This window comes from Rhyacophila brunnea, unplaced genomic scaffold, assembly GCF_057557595.1.
Source record: "Rhyacophila brunnea isolate RB1 unplaced genomic scaffold, BYU_Rbru_1.0 scaffold_4, whole genome shotgun sequence".
Taxonomy (NCBI): Eukaryota; Metazoa; Arthropoda; class Insecta; order Trichoptera; family Rhyacophilidae; genus Rhyacophila; species Rhyacophila brunnea.
The window spans coordinates 36,547,579-36,564,167 of NW_028233068.1; positions in this window are offsets into that span (position 1 = coordinate 36,547,579).

Sequence of the window (16,589 nt, forward strand, 5' to 3'; positions counted from 1 at the left end):
TTATCTCGCCTGACTTTAAACTCAAATTACTAGCCACTGTCGATTGATGTGGATAATCTAAAACATTAAATACTTAAGCTTCGCTTTAACGCATGTCATTAATAATCTGCAGCCTGTCAGATACTGCAATAGTAGTATCGTGAGGCATAGAAAAGGTTAATAAATAAAATACTATACATATCTTGTGTAGGTGAAGCCTGGGCAAAGCGAGGGAAGATAAAAAAAGCATATAAAATAAATTGGAATCATGAGCCACCTATACTATATTATTAATTTGTACTTCATATGCAATCAATCTTGTAGGTATGACATTGCCTGAGACTTTCACAGTTGTTATTTATATTATATTTGGTTAGTAAGACCTATCTTCTGTTCTAGGTGAGAGTTTTAAATCCCTCTCTGTTTCTTCAAAAAATCAAAATAATTTCGAGGAGACTGACTAAACCCGCTCTGAAAATAAAATTGTTCTGGTAAAACCCTCTCTGCGTAACCGGCCAATCAGACGCCGCGATTTAAATAATGACTCTTCACGAATCCTTTAATCTCCATACAAACCGTCAAACCGTTTTCTTGTGCGGGTCATAATTTTGCTTCAATTATTTTACTATTTTTTACTTTTAATAATGAATGTTTCAATAGTTATTGTGACGGAATCTCAACAAGAACAATCAAGGAAGCGTTTGAAAAATCCAGTTGCGTGGAAATGTAGCTTGTTACGCCAAAAAACGTATTTAAAAATTGACTATATTTTGCTGTATTGTTACGAATAACCCAGTGGTGGCTCATATTATTTTCTAGTTTTACGTGTATTTTTTTGTCGTCATCATCATTATTTGGTTTGAGTCAAAAATATAATTGAAGGAAAGCTATTTTCTGTCGGGGGAATGCTTTTTGTTTGATAATTTGTACTATACAAATGATAGATTTAGTAGGTTATGTTACGTTAGGTAAGTTTTTTATCTCCCCTGATAAAAAATAACATTCCTTATCATTATCTCCACGGGACAAGTTTTTTTCGTCATAAAATTGTATCATTCGTTAATATGAATGATAATGAATTTTAATTCAAATATGTTTATTAATTTGTAGATTAGATTAGTTGTAATAACGATACATAGTTAACAATGCTGAGCTATCTTGTAGAAATACCGTTATTTTTATAATACGTTTTTGCAATAAATTTCATAAATTCCACTTTTACTATTATTTGTATACAAAAAGTATCAGGAACAACAGAATATAGGTAATAAATATTTATGTGGGAAAATAAGTAAGCTAAGACTTCGCGACTTTTGTTTGTCGGATTTGGTTTTCTGAATTAAATGCTATAAAACATCTAATATACCTAAGTAGATTATGAATAATATAGCTTTAAAATATTATCATTTTATTTTTACATTTAATAAATAGGTTGGTAGGTAATGGTGGGTTTTCCCACAGACATGGAATTTGGGGACACAGGTAATGCAGGGATTAGTTAGGTAAAGGCCGGTACTTAATTCCGCTGGGGTTTTTTTATTTATGCTATTGATATTATTAAAAAATATGTTATTGTTATTTCAAAGTATCTTATAATTACCTTTGAAGCGTTTAATATTATCTTTTTGAATCAAAATATGGTCATTAATATTAAAATTATTAAGAATTATTAGGGCACTTATGTAGTTATCTTTTATTACCTATTAAACAAATAATTTGCATGATATGTAGGTAATAACTAATTGTCTCCAGGAAAAGTAACATTTTTTGATAATGATTTTTTTTGTTTGTTATAGAATAAAAATAAGTACATGACATTAACATATTAAAATTAAATAGTTTCACAAAGGCAATTTGACATAGTAAAAAGTAGGTACTATTCAACTAAATAACTATTTTTTTAAATTTTAAAAATTTTGTTTTTAAGACAAGTACATACCACTATTTAAAAAAAATATTACATACCAATATAACAGCTAAATATGTAGGTGCAATGCGAAAAATATACAGCTCCCAGTAGGTAAGAATGGCTACAAAATATTTTCTAGACAAAGTAAATTCGAAAACATATTACATAATTAAAATAAATACGGACCGCTACTGAACTATCATCTCCTGTCGACAATGTACCACTGTGCGACAAACACCGCTCCTTTTAAAAAATTCCGCGTCAAACGCCGCTCTGTCAGGTAGAGACTGACAAAGACCGCTCTTGGGATAATTAAAATGCATTTATTTGAATAAATACAGCTTATACATTGGATTTGACAATTTATTATACTTTTCCGTATGTAACGGAAGAAATATAACATCTAAAATTACACTTAAATCATCATAATATGCCCAAAACAGTTTTTCGTCATTTACTCAAAACTCAAAAAAGTCTCTAGAGCAGGTTTTGTAACTCTACGCCTCAATTCAAAAACCAAATATGTAATAATAATAATATGATAATCATCTTGGTATGTAATAAAATAAGTACCTAGTTAAATATAATCCTTAAAACCTCTCAATTAACAAAAATGAAGATAAGGTTATTATTCAAGCCCTTTGGACAAAGTAAATATTGTGTAATAGTTTAAAGTAGCTCTTTAGTCATACATCAATCTCAATACTAATTTCCATAGCATGAATACAATGTGCAAGAACCGAGGAATTGCTGCATTGAATTCAATCTCCACTTTTCTTTGGTTTCTTCGCACTACTATGACAAGCTCTGCTCAAACCAGGCTTATTCATCATCTTTGGTCCAAATTATCAGCTAATTCGTCAACCGGCCTAAATGGATACACACTTTTCCCGACTGTCTTTTTAAATGAACTTGAAAACAATAATTAAACCAAATATATATGAATACAAAACAAAATCTAGTCATCCGTTATATTGTAAAATTTTATCGATTTGGGTAAGTAAATTGAAACGGTGGCCGCGCGGCTTGAGCGTTGGACTATCACGCCGTGGGTCTCAGGTTCGAATCCTGGGTCTGACAAGTACACATATTGTTTTTCAATTTGTGTGTGAGTCAGGGTATGAACCTAATAGGTTGAGCAAGTGGCTGACATCCATTTCTCGTAAAAAAAAACAAAATCTGTTAATACAAACCTCTACTCTGTGGAGGCCCATATGATCCTATTAGGATCGGACATGGTCGAAAGAAATTGAATGTTAGGAAATAATTGAGATCCAGGCAAAATTGTAACAAAAAACCGAAAGGAATTTTTGTTATGCAGTTGAAGCAACTGGCTGGCACTGATATGGCATCAGCAAGTGAGCAATCTATTAATGAAATTGAGACTGTCTATAATATATCTTAGTGACAATATAATATAGTATAATCAAATTATAAACTGGTGAGATGGAAATGATTTTTTAGCTATTTGGTCTTGAATTTGGCTTATCTTTAATTTTAACTTAGACTTCCTTTTCTCTTCTTCTTCTTTAAACCTATTAATTTGAAGTTCCTCATAGAACTCCTTGGCTTTTTCAAACCGGCTGTCTCCATCGAATGCAGTCTTATTATTTTTCATAATTCCAATCATGAAAATGAGATCCTCCATCCTTGTTATGGACGTATCGCTTGATTTTTGTCCGTTGTCTTCTCCCCTCGTTAAGTACTGTTGCAATGATCTTTGCCAGTGTTCGGCTTGAACGTCTCGATTCTGAATAGCCGAAGCGCGGATTTCATGATCATGAGCTATCACCGTAATGCTATCTGAAAAGATTTATTTTATTTTGAACACTTGTGAATAATTTCATTCAATGCATTATAAAGGTGAAGACAACTATAACTGGAGGTGCGGCAGTTTTAAGAACTATTAGCTATTAACATCTCTACACCTAGCGCTAAGGTTTCGCCTCAAGTTATAGTTGTCAGTCTATGGTAGTGTGGGTGGAAATACACTAATGTTCTTTCATGTATGAAAACATTACATTCTTGAATAGATATCACACATTTCATTTTTTGTGTCAAAAAGGATAGAGGTAAGGATTGCAATATCGGTATCCCAGTATTTTTCGATACCGAAATACCGGTTATAAAAATCAGACAATACCGATATATTCGGCATAGAACCAATAAAATATAAACTCATTTTTTCTGAGAATAAAATATTCTGTGAGAAGATTATACTGAAATCGATTATTTTTAATGAATTTGTTTTTAAAGAATAGGAGGGGGTGATTTAATGGTGGTAAAAGATTTCGTGATGGGTCTAAAAATACCGACAGTCGTGTGACATAATTTCTGGCTAAATTTTAAAGGCACACATTATATTCTGTTTCATTGCAAAAATGCCATCAGTAATTCATTGGTGAATGAAAAATCACGTCTATCATTTTTGATTTAATTGTAAGTAAAAGCAGTTAGTACTTAGTTAGCAGTTAGTCTTCTTAATTGGTGGGTTTGAATCCCGCGGGCTCGGTAAAATTATTCACTTTTAAAAATCACCGTAAGAAATACAGAGCATGGCTTTTTATAGTGAATTCTTAGATGGATACTGAAGAGTACAAGTGAAAATGTCTGAACAGTTATACATATGTTGCACCCTCACTGGACTAGAAAATTTAATCATCAAGAAACTAAAATTGCAGGAGAAAACAGGACATTCATAATATTGTATCCTATTTCCTGTATAAACAATAAAAAATTCTTACACCACTTTCCTAAATTTGTTCCATTTTTGTATAGTAAAGTCATAATTTCATTTAAAATTTATGAATATTATATAAATGTGCTAACGCAATACTTTGTACTTATTTTAAAGTTTCCGATTATTTGTACAGTGCCATTATCAGGACGAGTTGTCTCAATATTAGTTGTTTGACATGAGCAACTGATATTGAGACAATTCAACCTGATGATTGTGACAGCAGACTGCAATATTGTCAACTAAAAGAAACACCAAAAATTTATTCTAAATAAACTATATTAATAATCGACAGCAGCTAAAAGAAAATATGTGTATGTTGTTGGAGATTTTAAAAATATACAGAATGATCAGATGGATGTGGTAAGATCCAACTTAATAGACAGGTTCCTACCTATGGTCTATGACAGCTAAGCCGAATAAATTAGTTTACCTACCATATTTATGATAACTTTTCATCAATACTGAAAAATTAGCCATCAATTCTCCGAGTTTTAATTTATTTAATTTATCCAAATTTAACTGTTGTTTACGATTAATCATCATATTAACAATACAGTAAGCACACAGAATCACTGAAACCACCAAAAGAATTATTTTAAAATGAAATTGGATGTAAACCATCTTCAATACGGATTAAAAGAACTTAGTCGCTCAAATGAAGTGACATCGTCAACCTGCAAAATTGAACTAAGTAATGAAACAAATTCATATCTACCAAACATTTGAGTAATACCTAACTCGTTATGTGAGTTCGATATGGTTATGAAGTACTGCAAAATATTTGATAAGAAGATAAAAAGAAGTAGATAACCCATTATCACACAAGTTCATAGTACTTACATTGGATATACATAAGGTAATTATGTATTACACAATTTTGTACCTAATTAAAGTGAAAACTTGTTGAAGGTTTATTGGATACTTTAAATATTAGGCAAATACTTAAGTAGTAACAAACAACACTTACGTGTTATTTGTTAGGGGTCCTAAACATTTTCAAACAGATATTACTAATACACGAATGTGCAGTTGGCTGAAACTTCATTGATAATATCGTTGATAAGTCCTAGATTTTGCAGCATTACGCGAGCCTAATACTACAAGGTTCTAAGTATTCGTCCTTGAGAAAACAAATCCAACAATGAAGTAGTATTCTAAGCTGCCTCATTGTTACTTTTGTTTCTTCATGGATAAACACTTAGAACCTTGTAGTTCTCCACTCGCGATTAATATTGGCCCGTTTATTTATATTTAAATGTCATTGCATATCTTCCTTGTTAAAGTCACACAAAAAGGGAAAGATTCCGGTGAGCCAACAGAATTAATAGTGAAAGTCATCCTACTCAGTCATTAATAAATTCGATTACCTAATATTTAATTTAAATAATAAAAAAAATCATATTTATAATATAAATATTAATATAACAACATAATTATGAATATTTTTGGGTTTTGGAAGGAATCATCTGAGTTTCATTATTTCTTATGGGGAAATTTGTTTCGATTACAAATGAGTATCAAGAACAGGTCTGAATGTATTGAATTGTATTCATACTTATAATATATAATATTACATCGTACCAATGGAGCTAAATGCACGGATGCGCCTTTTTGGCTAATTTGACTTACTTAAGTGCATGGATATACTAGAAATTAACCAACTTTTATTATACCAAAGACCAGAAGTGCTACTGGCTCTCGAAATAGGTAAAATAATGCCCTTACTTTTCACGAAACTGCGAAAATTCTGAATACAAAATAAATTAGCTAAATGCACTAATGAGCCATTCACATAATAACAAAAAAACTAATAAAATTGATATGCCAAAGATAATAGACAAGACCCAAATAATTATATTATATAAATCAAAATTGTAAGGCTTATAATAATCATAGAAAAAGGTAATGAATTATCAAAAATGTTTAAACTTGATTATCTCAGAAGTGTCATTTTGCACATTGGCATGATTGGGACGACATCAAATAAGCTAAAATAACAATAATACCTCTTTATATTATGACATGTATGTATGAAGATCGCTGAATCAAAGGGTGGCTAGTGTACAGAGACAAACTGACGAGGAGGCCAACAGCCACCCCTTGGCTTGTCCACATGTGTGCCACACGCATTGTAGATACGGATGCGGCGGCACTACCTGTAGAAATATGAATCCCTTTGATTGAACCATAACAATTGTTATCAAGTGAAAAAATGTTTTACAGAATTATATTGACTGTTGTAAAGTAAAACTGTACAATTTTTTTTTATGATTTTTCATTTTTTGTACCACATTATCATTTTATTTGTCTGTCAAATCAGCACATTATGAAACCGGAGGAATCGTTTATTTCAATCAGGTCAAGAAAGAAAACCGATGATACTCTCATAATAGTTTGACAGATGTTTACAGTGCAGTAATAGGTAGGTAGTGATTAGGAGCATAAAGAGATTAGCGTTATCGAAGAGATTTTAGGGTAATTAAAATAGGGATATGGTGCTTTCTTAGACAACATACACAATCAACCAAAAAAGAAGCATTATGAATGAGGAAGAACCATCAGCTAAGTGTTGCCGCTTAACAAATGAATAAGTTCAGAAATGGCAAAGTCAGGAGACTCTGCTAGGCTGATGTAGCATGTTACAGACGAATAATTAAGTCTGAAACACCAGAGCAGGCAGTAAGACAACATACAAGTAAACATATTATGAGAGAGGGAGAAAACAATAATATGATGATATTGACAAGTGGTACTGCAACCTGATAATATTTGCTAGTATTTAAACATTCAACTAAAATTAGTTATTGTAAAACTTATTTTTAATCCTTTCCACGCGGACGGTACATTCTACGGACTAATTAATTGGTCATTCAATATAATTAGCATGTTATTTAAATGCGGTAATTAAATAGTAATTAAAAGTCAACAAGTTAAAAGAAACAGGTTTATGACCACTGTATAAACGATAGTAAATAAAATTCAATTAGCAGCTATGTGTGAAGTTGAAATACTTAATGTCTTTGGAGAGATATTTCATGTGTACTACATTATAACATTAGTTGAAGTAGGTATAGAGTATAGGCATTACAAACAGAACAAACACCAGAAATGAAATACGTCTCTTATTATACACATTTACTTTATTATTTAAATCCTGACATAAAACAAAATGTTATACATGGACCACAAGTCTCATATTGTAAAATTTTAATTAAAATTAGGACTACTAAACATACAATCAATATAAATGCAACACAGTATCAATTGTACATTATACAAACAATATAATTCTTTACTGTAGTGAAATGGCATTTAAACGGTTCCACTCTTTTACAATGGTAAGAATGTATTGTGTAATATTAACACTTTTCAATAATAATGTACATTATGTGTTGAAATACAATTTCTATTTGCGATGTTCAATTAGTTATTTCAAATAACGACGATATTAATTAATTTCAATCCAGGCAATCATGTGTACTGCATATTTTACAACACCATATTTTGATTTGAGGTAAAACCAACTGACAAGTCCAAAAATATATTTTATAAAATACAAATAACCCATATTAAAACCACCAAACTAATGTACCTATTCTTCAAAATTATATAGGTAACTTTATTTGTTAGATTATAAAAAGAAATAGTATTTTTTATTTTAATTGATTCCATTGATCATGGTTTTATTGAAATTACATACATAGTGGGGCCACATGCCAAAGCAGACTTCATAATGACAATTTTCCGAAACATTGATCAGACTCATTTTCAATGTACTTGCAGGATAGCTCACCACACAGTAAACATTTACAATTATTAATTTGTAACTCGGAAGGTTTTATTTTATCAATATTGTATATTGTTATTTAATCTATGATAATACAGCAGACTGTTATTTTACCAGGAAATAATATTAATTTATTATTAACTTATAATATGGCACCAATATGTTGTAAAAAAATATGTTTGCAAAGGAAATATAGTCATGTCAGAATACAACCTCTTGGCAGTAACGATACCCCAAGATTGGTGTACAATATTTTAATACCCCGGTTCAAGAAGAGTATTGAAATACCACTGGAAGTTAATTAAAACTAAATAGATTAGTGGTTCTTGTAATGTAGCCAAACGCAAACAATTATTATTTCCATGATTTGCAATTCTTATGTGATTTTTCGGTTCTTTTCTATTTAGTGGAAGCCAGCGGCAAACAAAATTTGAAAATAGCTGACATACTGGATTATTTGTTAGGCTAGGTTAGGTTATCATTCTTGAATTCATGAATTTTGCCAGCTATGAAAATTGCCGCTGTTCCTGCCTGGCTTCCAGTAAACAGACTTGTACCAATTCTTCTTTAAACTTAAGAGATGAGAGTACAGCAGAACCTTGATTATTCAGACAGATTGCGCATGAAAATAACAATACATTCAGATAGGTAATCGAAAACTCTACATATATTTCTTTAAATCATACATTTTTCTTATAACCATACAAAACTGATGGTCATACATACATACATCTGATAATCGAGGTTCTACTGTAAGTATAATGTAATACATAATCATATTTTGATTACAAATCATAAATTGAATATTGTCAACAAATATAAGTAATAAAACTGATAAATAAAGCTAGATTTAGTTTTTATTGCTAAATGAAAAGTGTGACCATTTCAATATTAAAATTAGCAAAAATACAAGTTAATGATTTGTTATCGAGATATTATTACCCATTAAATAGACATTAAGTGCAAGTATATTTCATAGTGCACTTAACAATATCTTATGCATTTTTGTAATTTTTCAATTTACATGATTGAACTTTTGAGACATAAATTTAAATTATGTGATGTGAAATATACCTACATGAAATTAAGGTGTACTCAGTTTCCGTAATCCATTTACAAGTCAAGCAATATGTTGTTGATTCTATATTACCCGATATGCATTTTTTTGGAGTTTATTTTTTCTTCACAGTTCTACCTAAATCTGCTGTCTTGCTCTATTCCAAAGTATATTTTAAAAAAATATGAATTTACTGAAGAAATTTCAGTGACGCTTTGATATTTATTTGTAAATTTCTTTATGTAAGTAACTTATTGTGTAAAGACATTATTTGTATAATGACCAGGTAGGTAAGGCGATGTCTTTACCTACCAGAGGCACCTAGCGGAAAAATACGAAGCTTGCAATTTGATAGATTTTTTTGATAATTTACAATTTCAACAATGTTAATTAATAAATAGGTATCTGAAAACATTAAAAAGAAAAATATTTTTATTTTAAGTCAAAGATAAACTATATTGTTATTTTTAAGTTCTGATGTACTTTTAATTTAACCTTCCTCCCCAACCCTTGGTATAGTGGGTTTAGTATGACTTCAAATTTTTAGATGCCCATGTCTCTGAAATTAATGAATGTGGACTTATTATTATTTTAAAACTTTACACATAGTTATATTTGTCTCCTGAAGAATATAATTGCATGCATATAGCAGATATTGTAGAATCAACGACAATAATATGTATACAAAACAAATATGAATATGAAGTAAAAGTAAAATATTCAAATTAAACAAGCAGTTCGAATTAAATACCATTGCGCTGATTGAATACATAAATATAGACAAATCTTTAATACACATAATATCCCAGGATTACAAAAATATCACTCGATTTATATGTATACAGTAATGCCTTGCATAGTTTGGTTTCCCTAAAACTTGTTTGTGACATTTTTAATATCATAAATAAAAATGAGCATGAAAATAGAATGTGAAAATGTTTCTGTGACTAAGAAATAAGTAGCTAACACCATAACGATAGCTCAATATAATTAAGATTAATGAAGGAGATGTATCCTTCACTAAATTAGGTAGGTAGTGAAAAACGAATGGAAGGTTTTTTTTGGAAACTTATTAAAAAAAAAGATAATGTAAATCGCATGTTGGCATTTTTATAAAAAAAAAACAAAAGCTTTCGAATAGTAAACAAGGAACGGCCATCATTCATATGGATAGCGGACTAAATAAAGGTATTCCACTACAATGGAAATCCAAACTGAAGCATTTAGTCTTTATAGTGTCTCTGAATTAACAAGATTTATTTTGTTCATTTATATTTATAGGTTAATAAAAACATTACACAGTTCTTGTAATCAAATATCATTTTAATATACACTTAATTCATTGAAGAGTCTGCGATGTAAGTGGAACCAATTAAGGGACTATGCGAGGTATTGCTGTAAGCGCGACGCTGTCCACATACTTATGCATTCCATCACGTAAAGATTTTCTCAACAAGTTACATACCTAATTTATTCATATGCTTAATGCCAAAATTGTAATAATAATTGGGAAATGGGTTATCAATCATAAATTAATGGTAATGATGTCTCAGGATAATGGGATGTATGAGAATATAACGTGGCTTGCTAACTTTCAGTAGAAGACTGCAAGAAGAGGAAAAATTGCTAAGTTTGTATGTAATAAATAAGCATTTTTAAAATTCTAAAACTAAAGATGTTGAAGAAATTCTTTTTTTGCCTGATAAAGCTTTCTGTGGTTACCCTATAAAAATCGCTGAAACAATGTTCAATTAGTCATAACGCACAATGCACACTGACATTCGATTCGACACTAATATAATTCTAATTTACTCTCGCGCGCACATACATACATGACATAATCCATGTTATCAAAAACTCAATTCTCAAAATATTCATGCCGGATAGACGTCTTTGTACATTAGACAAAGAAACTGTGATTTTGTATTGGTGTTTAAGAAAATGAGAAATATTGGGTACATTTATCAATTAGAAATATATACCAATGTACAGTATTTCAATTGTTGGATGGATATTTCTTAACCAGAAATGTCATTTTTTTTTTTTATTTAAATTTTTAATTTTAAGGAAAACAAACAGTTACAATTATTATAAAATAATTATGTATAAAAATACATTAGAGAGATCGCAACTAGCAAAGTTTCCATATATAAATTATAATATAGTAAAGTAACAAGAACATAAAATAAAGAGAAATTACATATGGAAAGTAAATTGAATAATTAACATAAATATCATTTTTGTAATATTATATAAATATTATGTATGTTAAGAATTATTGAAATTTATACATATGATATAGAACAAAAAAAGAGAATAATAAAGAAAGAGAAAAGATCACCGATTGTTATTTTTGCTCTCTCTGCGAACTAGCTTGAAACCGCGACTTGCGTGATATGAATATGTAGTATAGATTTTATGTGGGGTGGCAGCAACTTATTGAATTGCATACGTCAGTGACATTCATGCTGAGAGCTTCCAAATACGATGCATGCGCCACAATAGATGTTTTTTCCAACCAACAATGTTGTATCGATGCCGTGTGCGACAGTACATTAAATTACATGCGTTTTATGAATGCCTCACCAAAGTCAGCGTGTTGCATTGTGCTGAAATTGTACGTGCAACCCACGTAAGTGGCATTTATCTGTGTAACATCAATCACAGTTTGTATGAAAATAAGTGGACCGTGGGTCCGTGTTTTGCTTCACTTTCATACATTTAAATAACATCTTTACAGAAAAGACTCTCTTTGACATTTTTGCTTTTTAATTGTAATTTGTAGTCGATAACGATAAAAAATAATGTTTTCCATTAATTAATTGATTTTATATTATATGGTACTATAGAATTAATAGAATTAAAGTAAACACCTACTAATAATTATTATCGTTATCTAGAATTTTATTTTATCAATGCGTAGCATACAAATTAAAATATTATTAGTCAATAATCTATATTGGAAGTAGCTTTTACGTTACTAAAAATTGTTTAATTAAATTTTATCTAAAAATTTATACATGGTCAAAACTGAGCTTTTTACACTAATAGTTATCTCATATAATAAATTATCTCTAATGGTATCTAAAAAAAAATATACAGATTTTATACAAAATAAAATTTTCCCATTGATAAATTTGTTATATTAAATGCAATTTTAAAACAGGGTAATGCTAAAACCATTTATTTAAATTAAAGTCCTTTTGTATTATGCTCGCCCCAGTAGTTTTTCTCATAAATCAATACAATATACACCGCTAATATTGAGTAATATTTTTTTTTACTAGAATACATTCAAATTAAAATTCTACCAACTTAAAGGCCTAAATCGAAAAAAACTTCGATTTAATTTTTATTTAAATATCACAAACACTTCAAGTGTCACTTGCAATTATTTTTAAACAATATATTTTATAAGGTCTTTTTTAAATATTTTTTCAGGGATCCATTGTTCTTATTGATACATTAATATAATGGTTTCAAAAACCTATAGATAATACCAAATATGTATTTCTAGGTGCTTTAGACGTTTATTCAAATATTTTGTGGCGAGTGAATGAAAAGTATGTATGTAGTTAGTTATTTGATTATTGTTAATTTGCCTCATTCATAAAAAGAAACATTGTTGAGCAAAAGGTAATTTATTTATATTGAGGATGCTAAGTCAAAAGGCCATTAGGGATGTAATTGCGAAAATAAATTATAAATTTATTATGGAGTTAGATTATTGTTATAGGTAATATGAAGTCACAATTTTTTTTTTGGCAGTGAAAAACATAATTATGGACAAAACTGATAAATTGTCATCAACACCCTTTTGGCTTAGTAAAGTCGATATAAAAAAACTTGTGTAATTAATTTAATACCAATGTTTTTATATTGTAATGTTACTTAATACCATATTGACCTCACTTGGGAAAATTTCACCCCATCATACATTCTGTTAAAATCAGTGGTGATGTAGTAGGCCGTTTGGCAATTCTGGAACTCTTTTTGTCAAGATGGAATCTGTTCCAGAACATTTTTGAACACTCCTCATACAATATCTGTCGCACAGAATATTGACTGCAATCAACAATTTACATATGAAGCGCCTAGTTTCAAAAGCCCCTATAACGGTTTTTGAAATTTTTTGAGTTAGATATGTATTTAGATGGATATTTTTGTTACATATATGATGTCCAAAGATTGAGCTTGAAAAAACGCTAAAAACCGTCAATACGTATCATCAAAAATTAGGGTGTATTTCAAAACCCGCTAAAATGGTTGGGTGTGCTTTTCAAATACTCTTTAGAATGTAACGAATTACAAAATAAAACATAAAGTTCACAAATTTAATAGAAATGATTTTTTCTCATTTTTCTCAAAACTACCTAAAACCGTTTTTCTCATTTTTCTCAGAACTACCTAAAGTCGTTTTAGGGGCTTTTGAAACTAGGCACTTCATATTATATATTCATATATTCCAGTAAAAGTCAGATTCCTTGTTGGCATCCTGTTCCAAAATTTTAAACAATCAATGAAATGTAGTAAAATTTGAGGAATCAAATAGCATCCGGGTACAGTTTCATATTACTACTGGTCAATATTGTTGTCAATGTTTTTTAAAATGTCTTTGAGAATGAACGTATATAATTAATACAATATTATAATACAGAAGTTTAGTGAATAGCTATTTACATACTACAATGTTACTTAGTATGTATTACATTATCTTAATTCACTATACTAAAAATTAAATTAAATATCAAATAAATTGGCAGTACAATTACATTGCCCATGTAATGTTAGTTAAAAATGAGCAATCAAAATGGTATCAGTCATAAATTGTTTATCAATAGTGAGAATGATAAAATCAATGTTAGATCACCGACCATTCTTACAATAATGTTAATAATATGCGTTAGATAGTAAAAATGTTTTAAATTTCTAAAACTAATCCGAAGTGTCGGATTTATTTACTTAATATGTTTTATAATACGCAGCAACTAAATAAGGATACAGAAAAAGTTTGTAAAAATAAGCTTACATTTTAAACAAATTATAAGCCCAGAGGAGAATTTAATACGTATTATGTGTATTCAAATAATTTTTATAAACATTTTATCTGTCAGGAATGTCATAAAAAATATAATATATTGTAATTTACAATAACATTTGGAAATAGAATTTATAATTTCTAATTCAAACAGAAGGTTTTGACAATTTTTGGAGCCTTGAAATATTCTTGACCACTTTTAAATATAAAATATCGACAGTTCATTTCTGCATTCACACATACACAGACAATTAAGAGGTTTTTTTTTTTAATAATACTCATAATATAAAAAGAAAAACTAAATACAAATACCACTTAAAAAAGGCTGTATGCATTCATAGAAATACAAATAAGATGTTAAATATTTACATATCAATGTAGCTACACATATTTCTAACACTAGAAAGGTAAAGCGAAATTATTGCTTAAAAATGTAATTACATACAATGCAATACATATTATGATTTCATGTTGGATTAATAAATCAAGAATAAAACAAAATTACTCTTGACATGGCCAAAAATACTATTTCTTGTTCACATAATTATTGGTGTATTGGAGTAATATTATATTAGCGATCACAAAAAAGAATGCTCAATATTGTTACATACTATAAATAATTCAGAAGACATTATTGAATCTAACTAAATTATTAGACCGGCCAGATATTAGAGTAAAAAATGTTTACTTAAATTATAAACATATTATCTTGAACCTTTTAATTCACTTTACCCTTCAAGTTACGCGCTGAGTTATGGCATTTTTATAACACTAAAAATTTATGTCATGCATTGATTTTTAGAAACATTTTACAGTACAGAGTATCAATTTTATTATTTGGGCCTATGACACAACAATCGGACCGTATTGATCGGTTCAACGGGCCATTTTAACTGGTATTCAATTTGATACATAACTATTATAATAGATATCCAATCAAAATCATTTAAAATATTACGATATAATACAAGGATCATTAAAAACATTGAATTGGTTGTTTTAAAACATCTCACCTATCGATCAGTACTAAAATACTCTCTTTGTCATTTAATCTAATTTATTGGCAGTGAGAGAACAATTGGAGCTCAGATCACTTCACAAAAATACGCCAGAAGCTTACAAAAATGACCACTTGACCCCGTGCGGTAGTAGACACATGAAAAATAGTTATCTACATAATGTAGACATCATGTGAAGTTAGTGTGGTAAGTTTTAATATATAAATTAAAATAAAGCAGTTACTACTCAATTAGAAATGGAAGTTAAATAAATTCACTAAAAAAAACTATTCATCGATTACGCCCACACCTGCCCTGGATAAACCGTAAAGATAAAATATCTTGGAGAAAGCCAGATATTATATTGTTGTATCAGAGGAAAAACTTACTTTTATAGTGAGCGATTGAAAATTCGTTTTATTCTACTGGTGAGGAATTAGGCAGGGCTAATGGGATTATTGTTATAGTTGCTATTCTTGATTGCACTTACATACATCAAGCCTATTGAATCGCCTTATATCGATCCGTACCGCTCCAACTGTTTTGTTTCATGGCATGTTCATATTGTAAAAATGCAATAGTTTATTGTTGCTCGACTTCTAATACAATATTGTATAAGATCTTATAAAATGATTTTTGTGATAACTACTTTCAAGAGAGAACATCATCAAAATTCAGATCTATGAAACACAAAGAGTGAATGATTTAGCTTTTACATACAATGTAGATTTCTATTTTGTAATAGATAAATAATTATACGGATCGTTCACAGTTTAGTCGAAAGGTATTTCGGTTTTTACACCATTATCAAGAGTGATAGTGCTTAAAATTAAATAGCTCCATCCTTACAAGATCTGAAGTACCTACCTATTATAGTTCAGTGCAATTTTGTAACTACATAGAATACAGCACTAGTTTTACAAGCTAATTACAGATTTAATCGTAAGCATCTTTTGTAGTCTCGAAAACTTCAAAACGATAATCTCAACTACTTCAGATGATATTCCATTCTTCATGCTTGTAATTCTTCCACCATACCGAGGTCGTGCGATCACCATACATTAAAAAAACATGACACAGT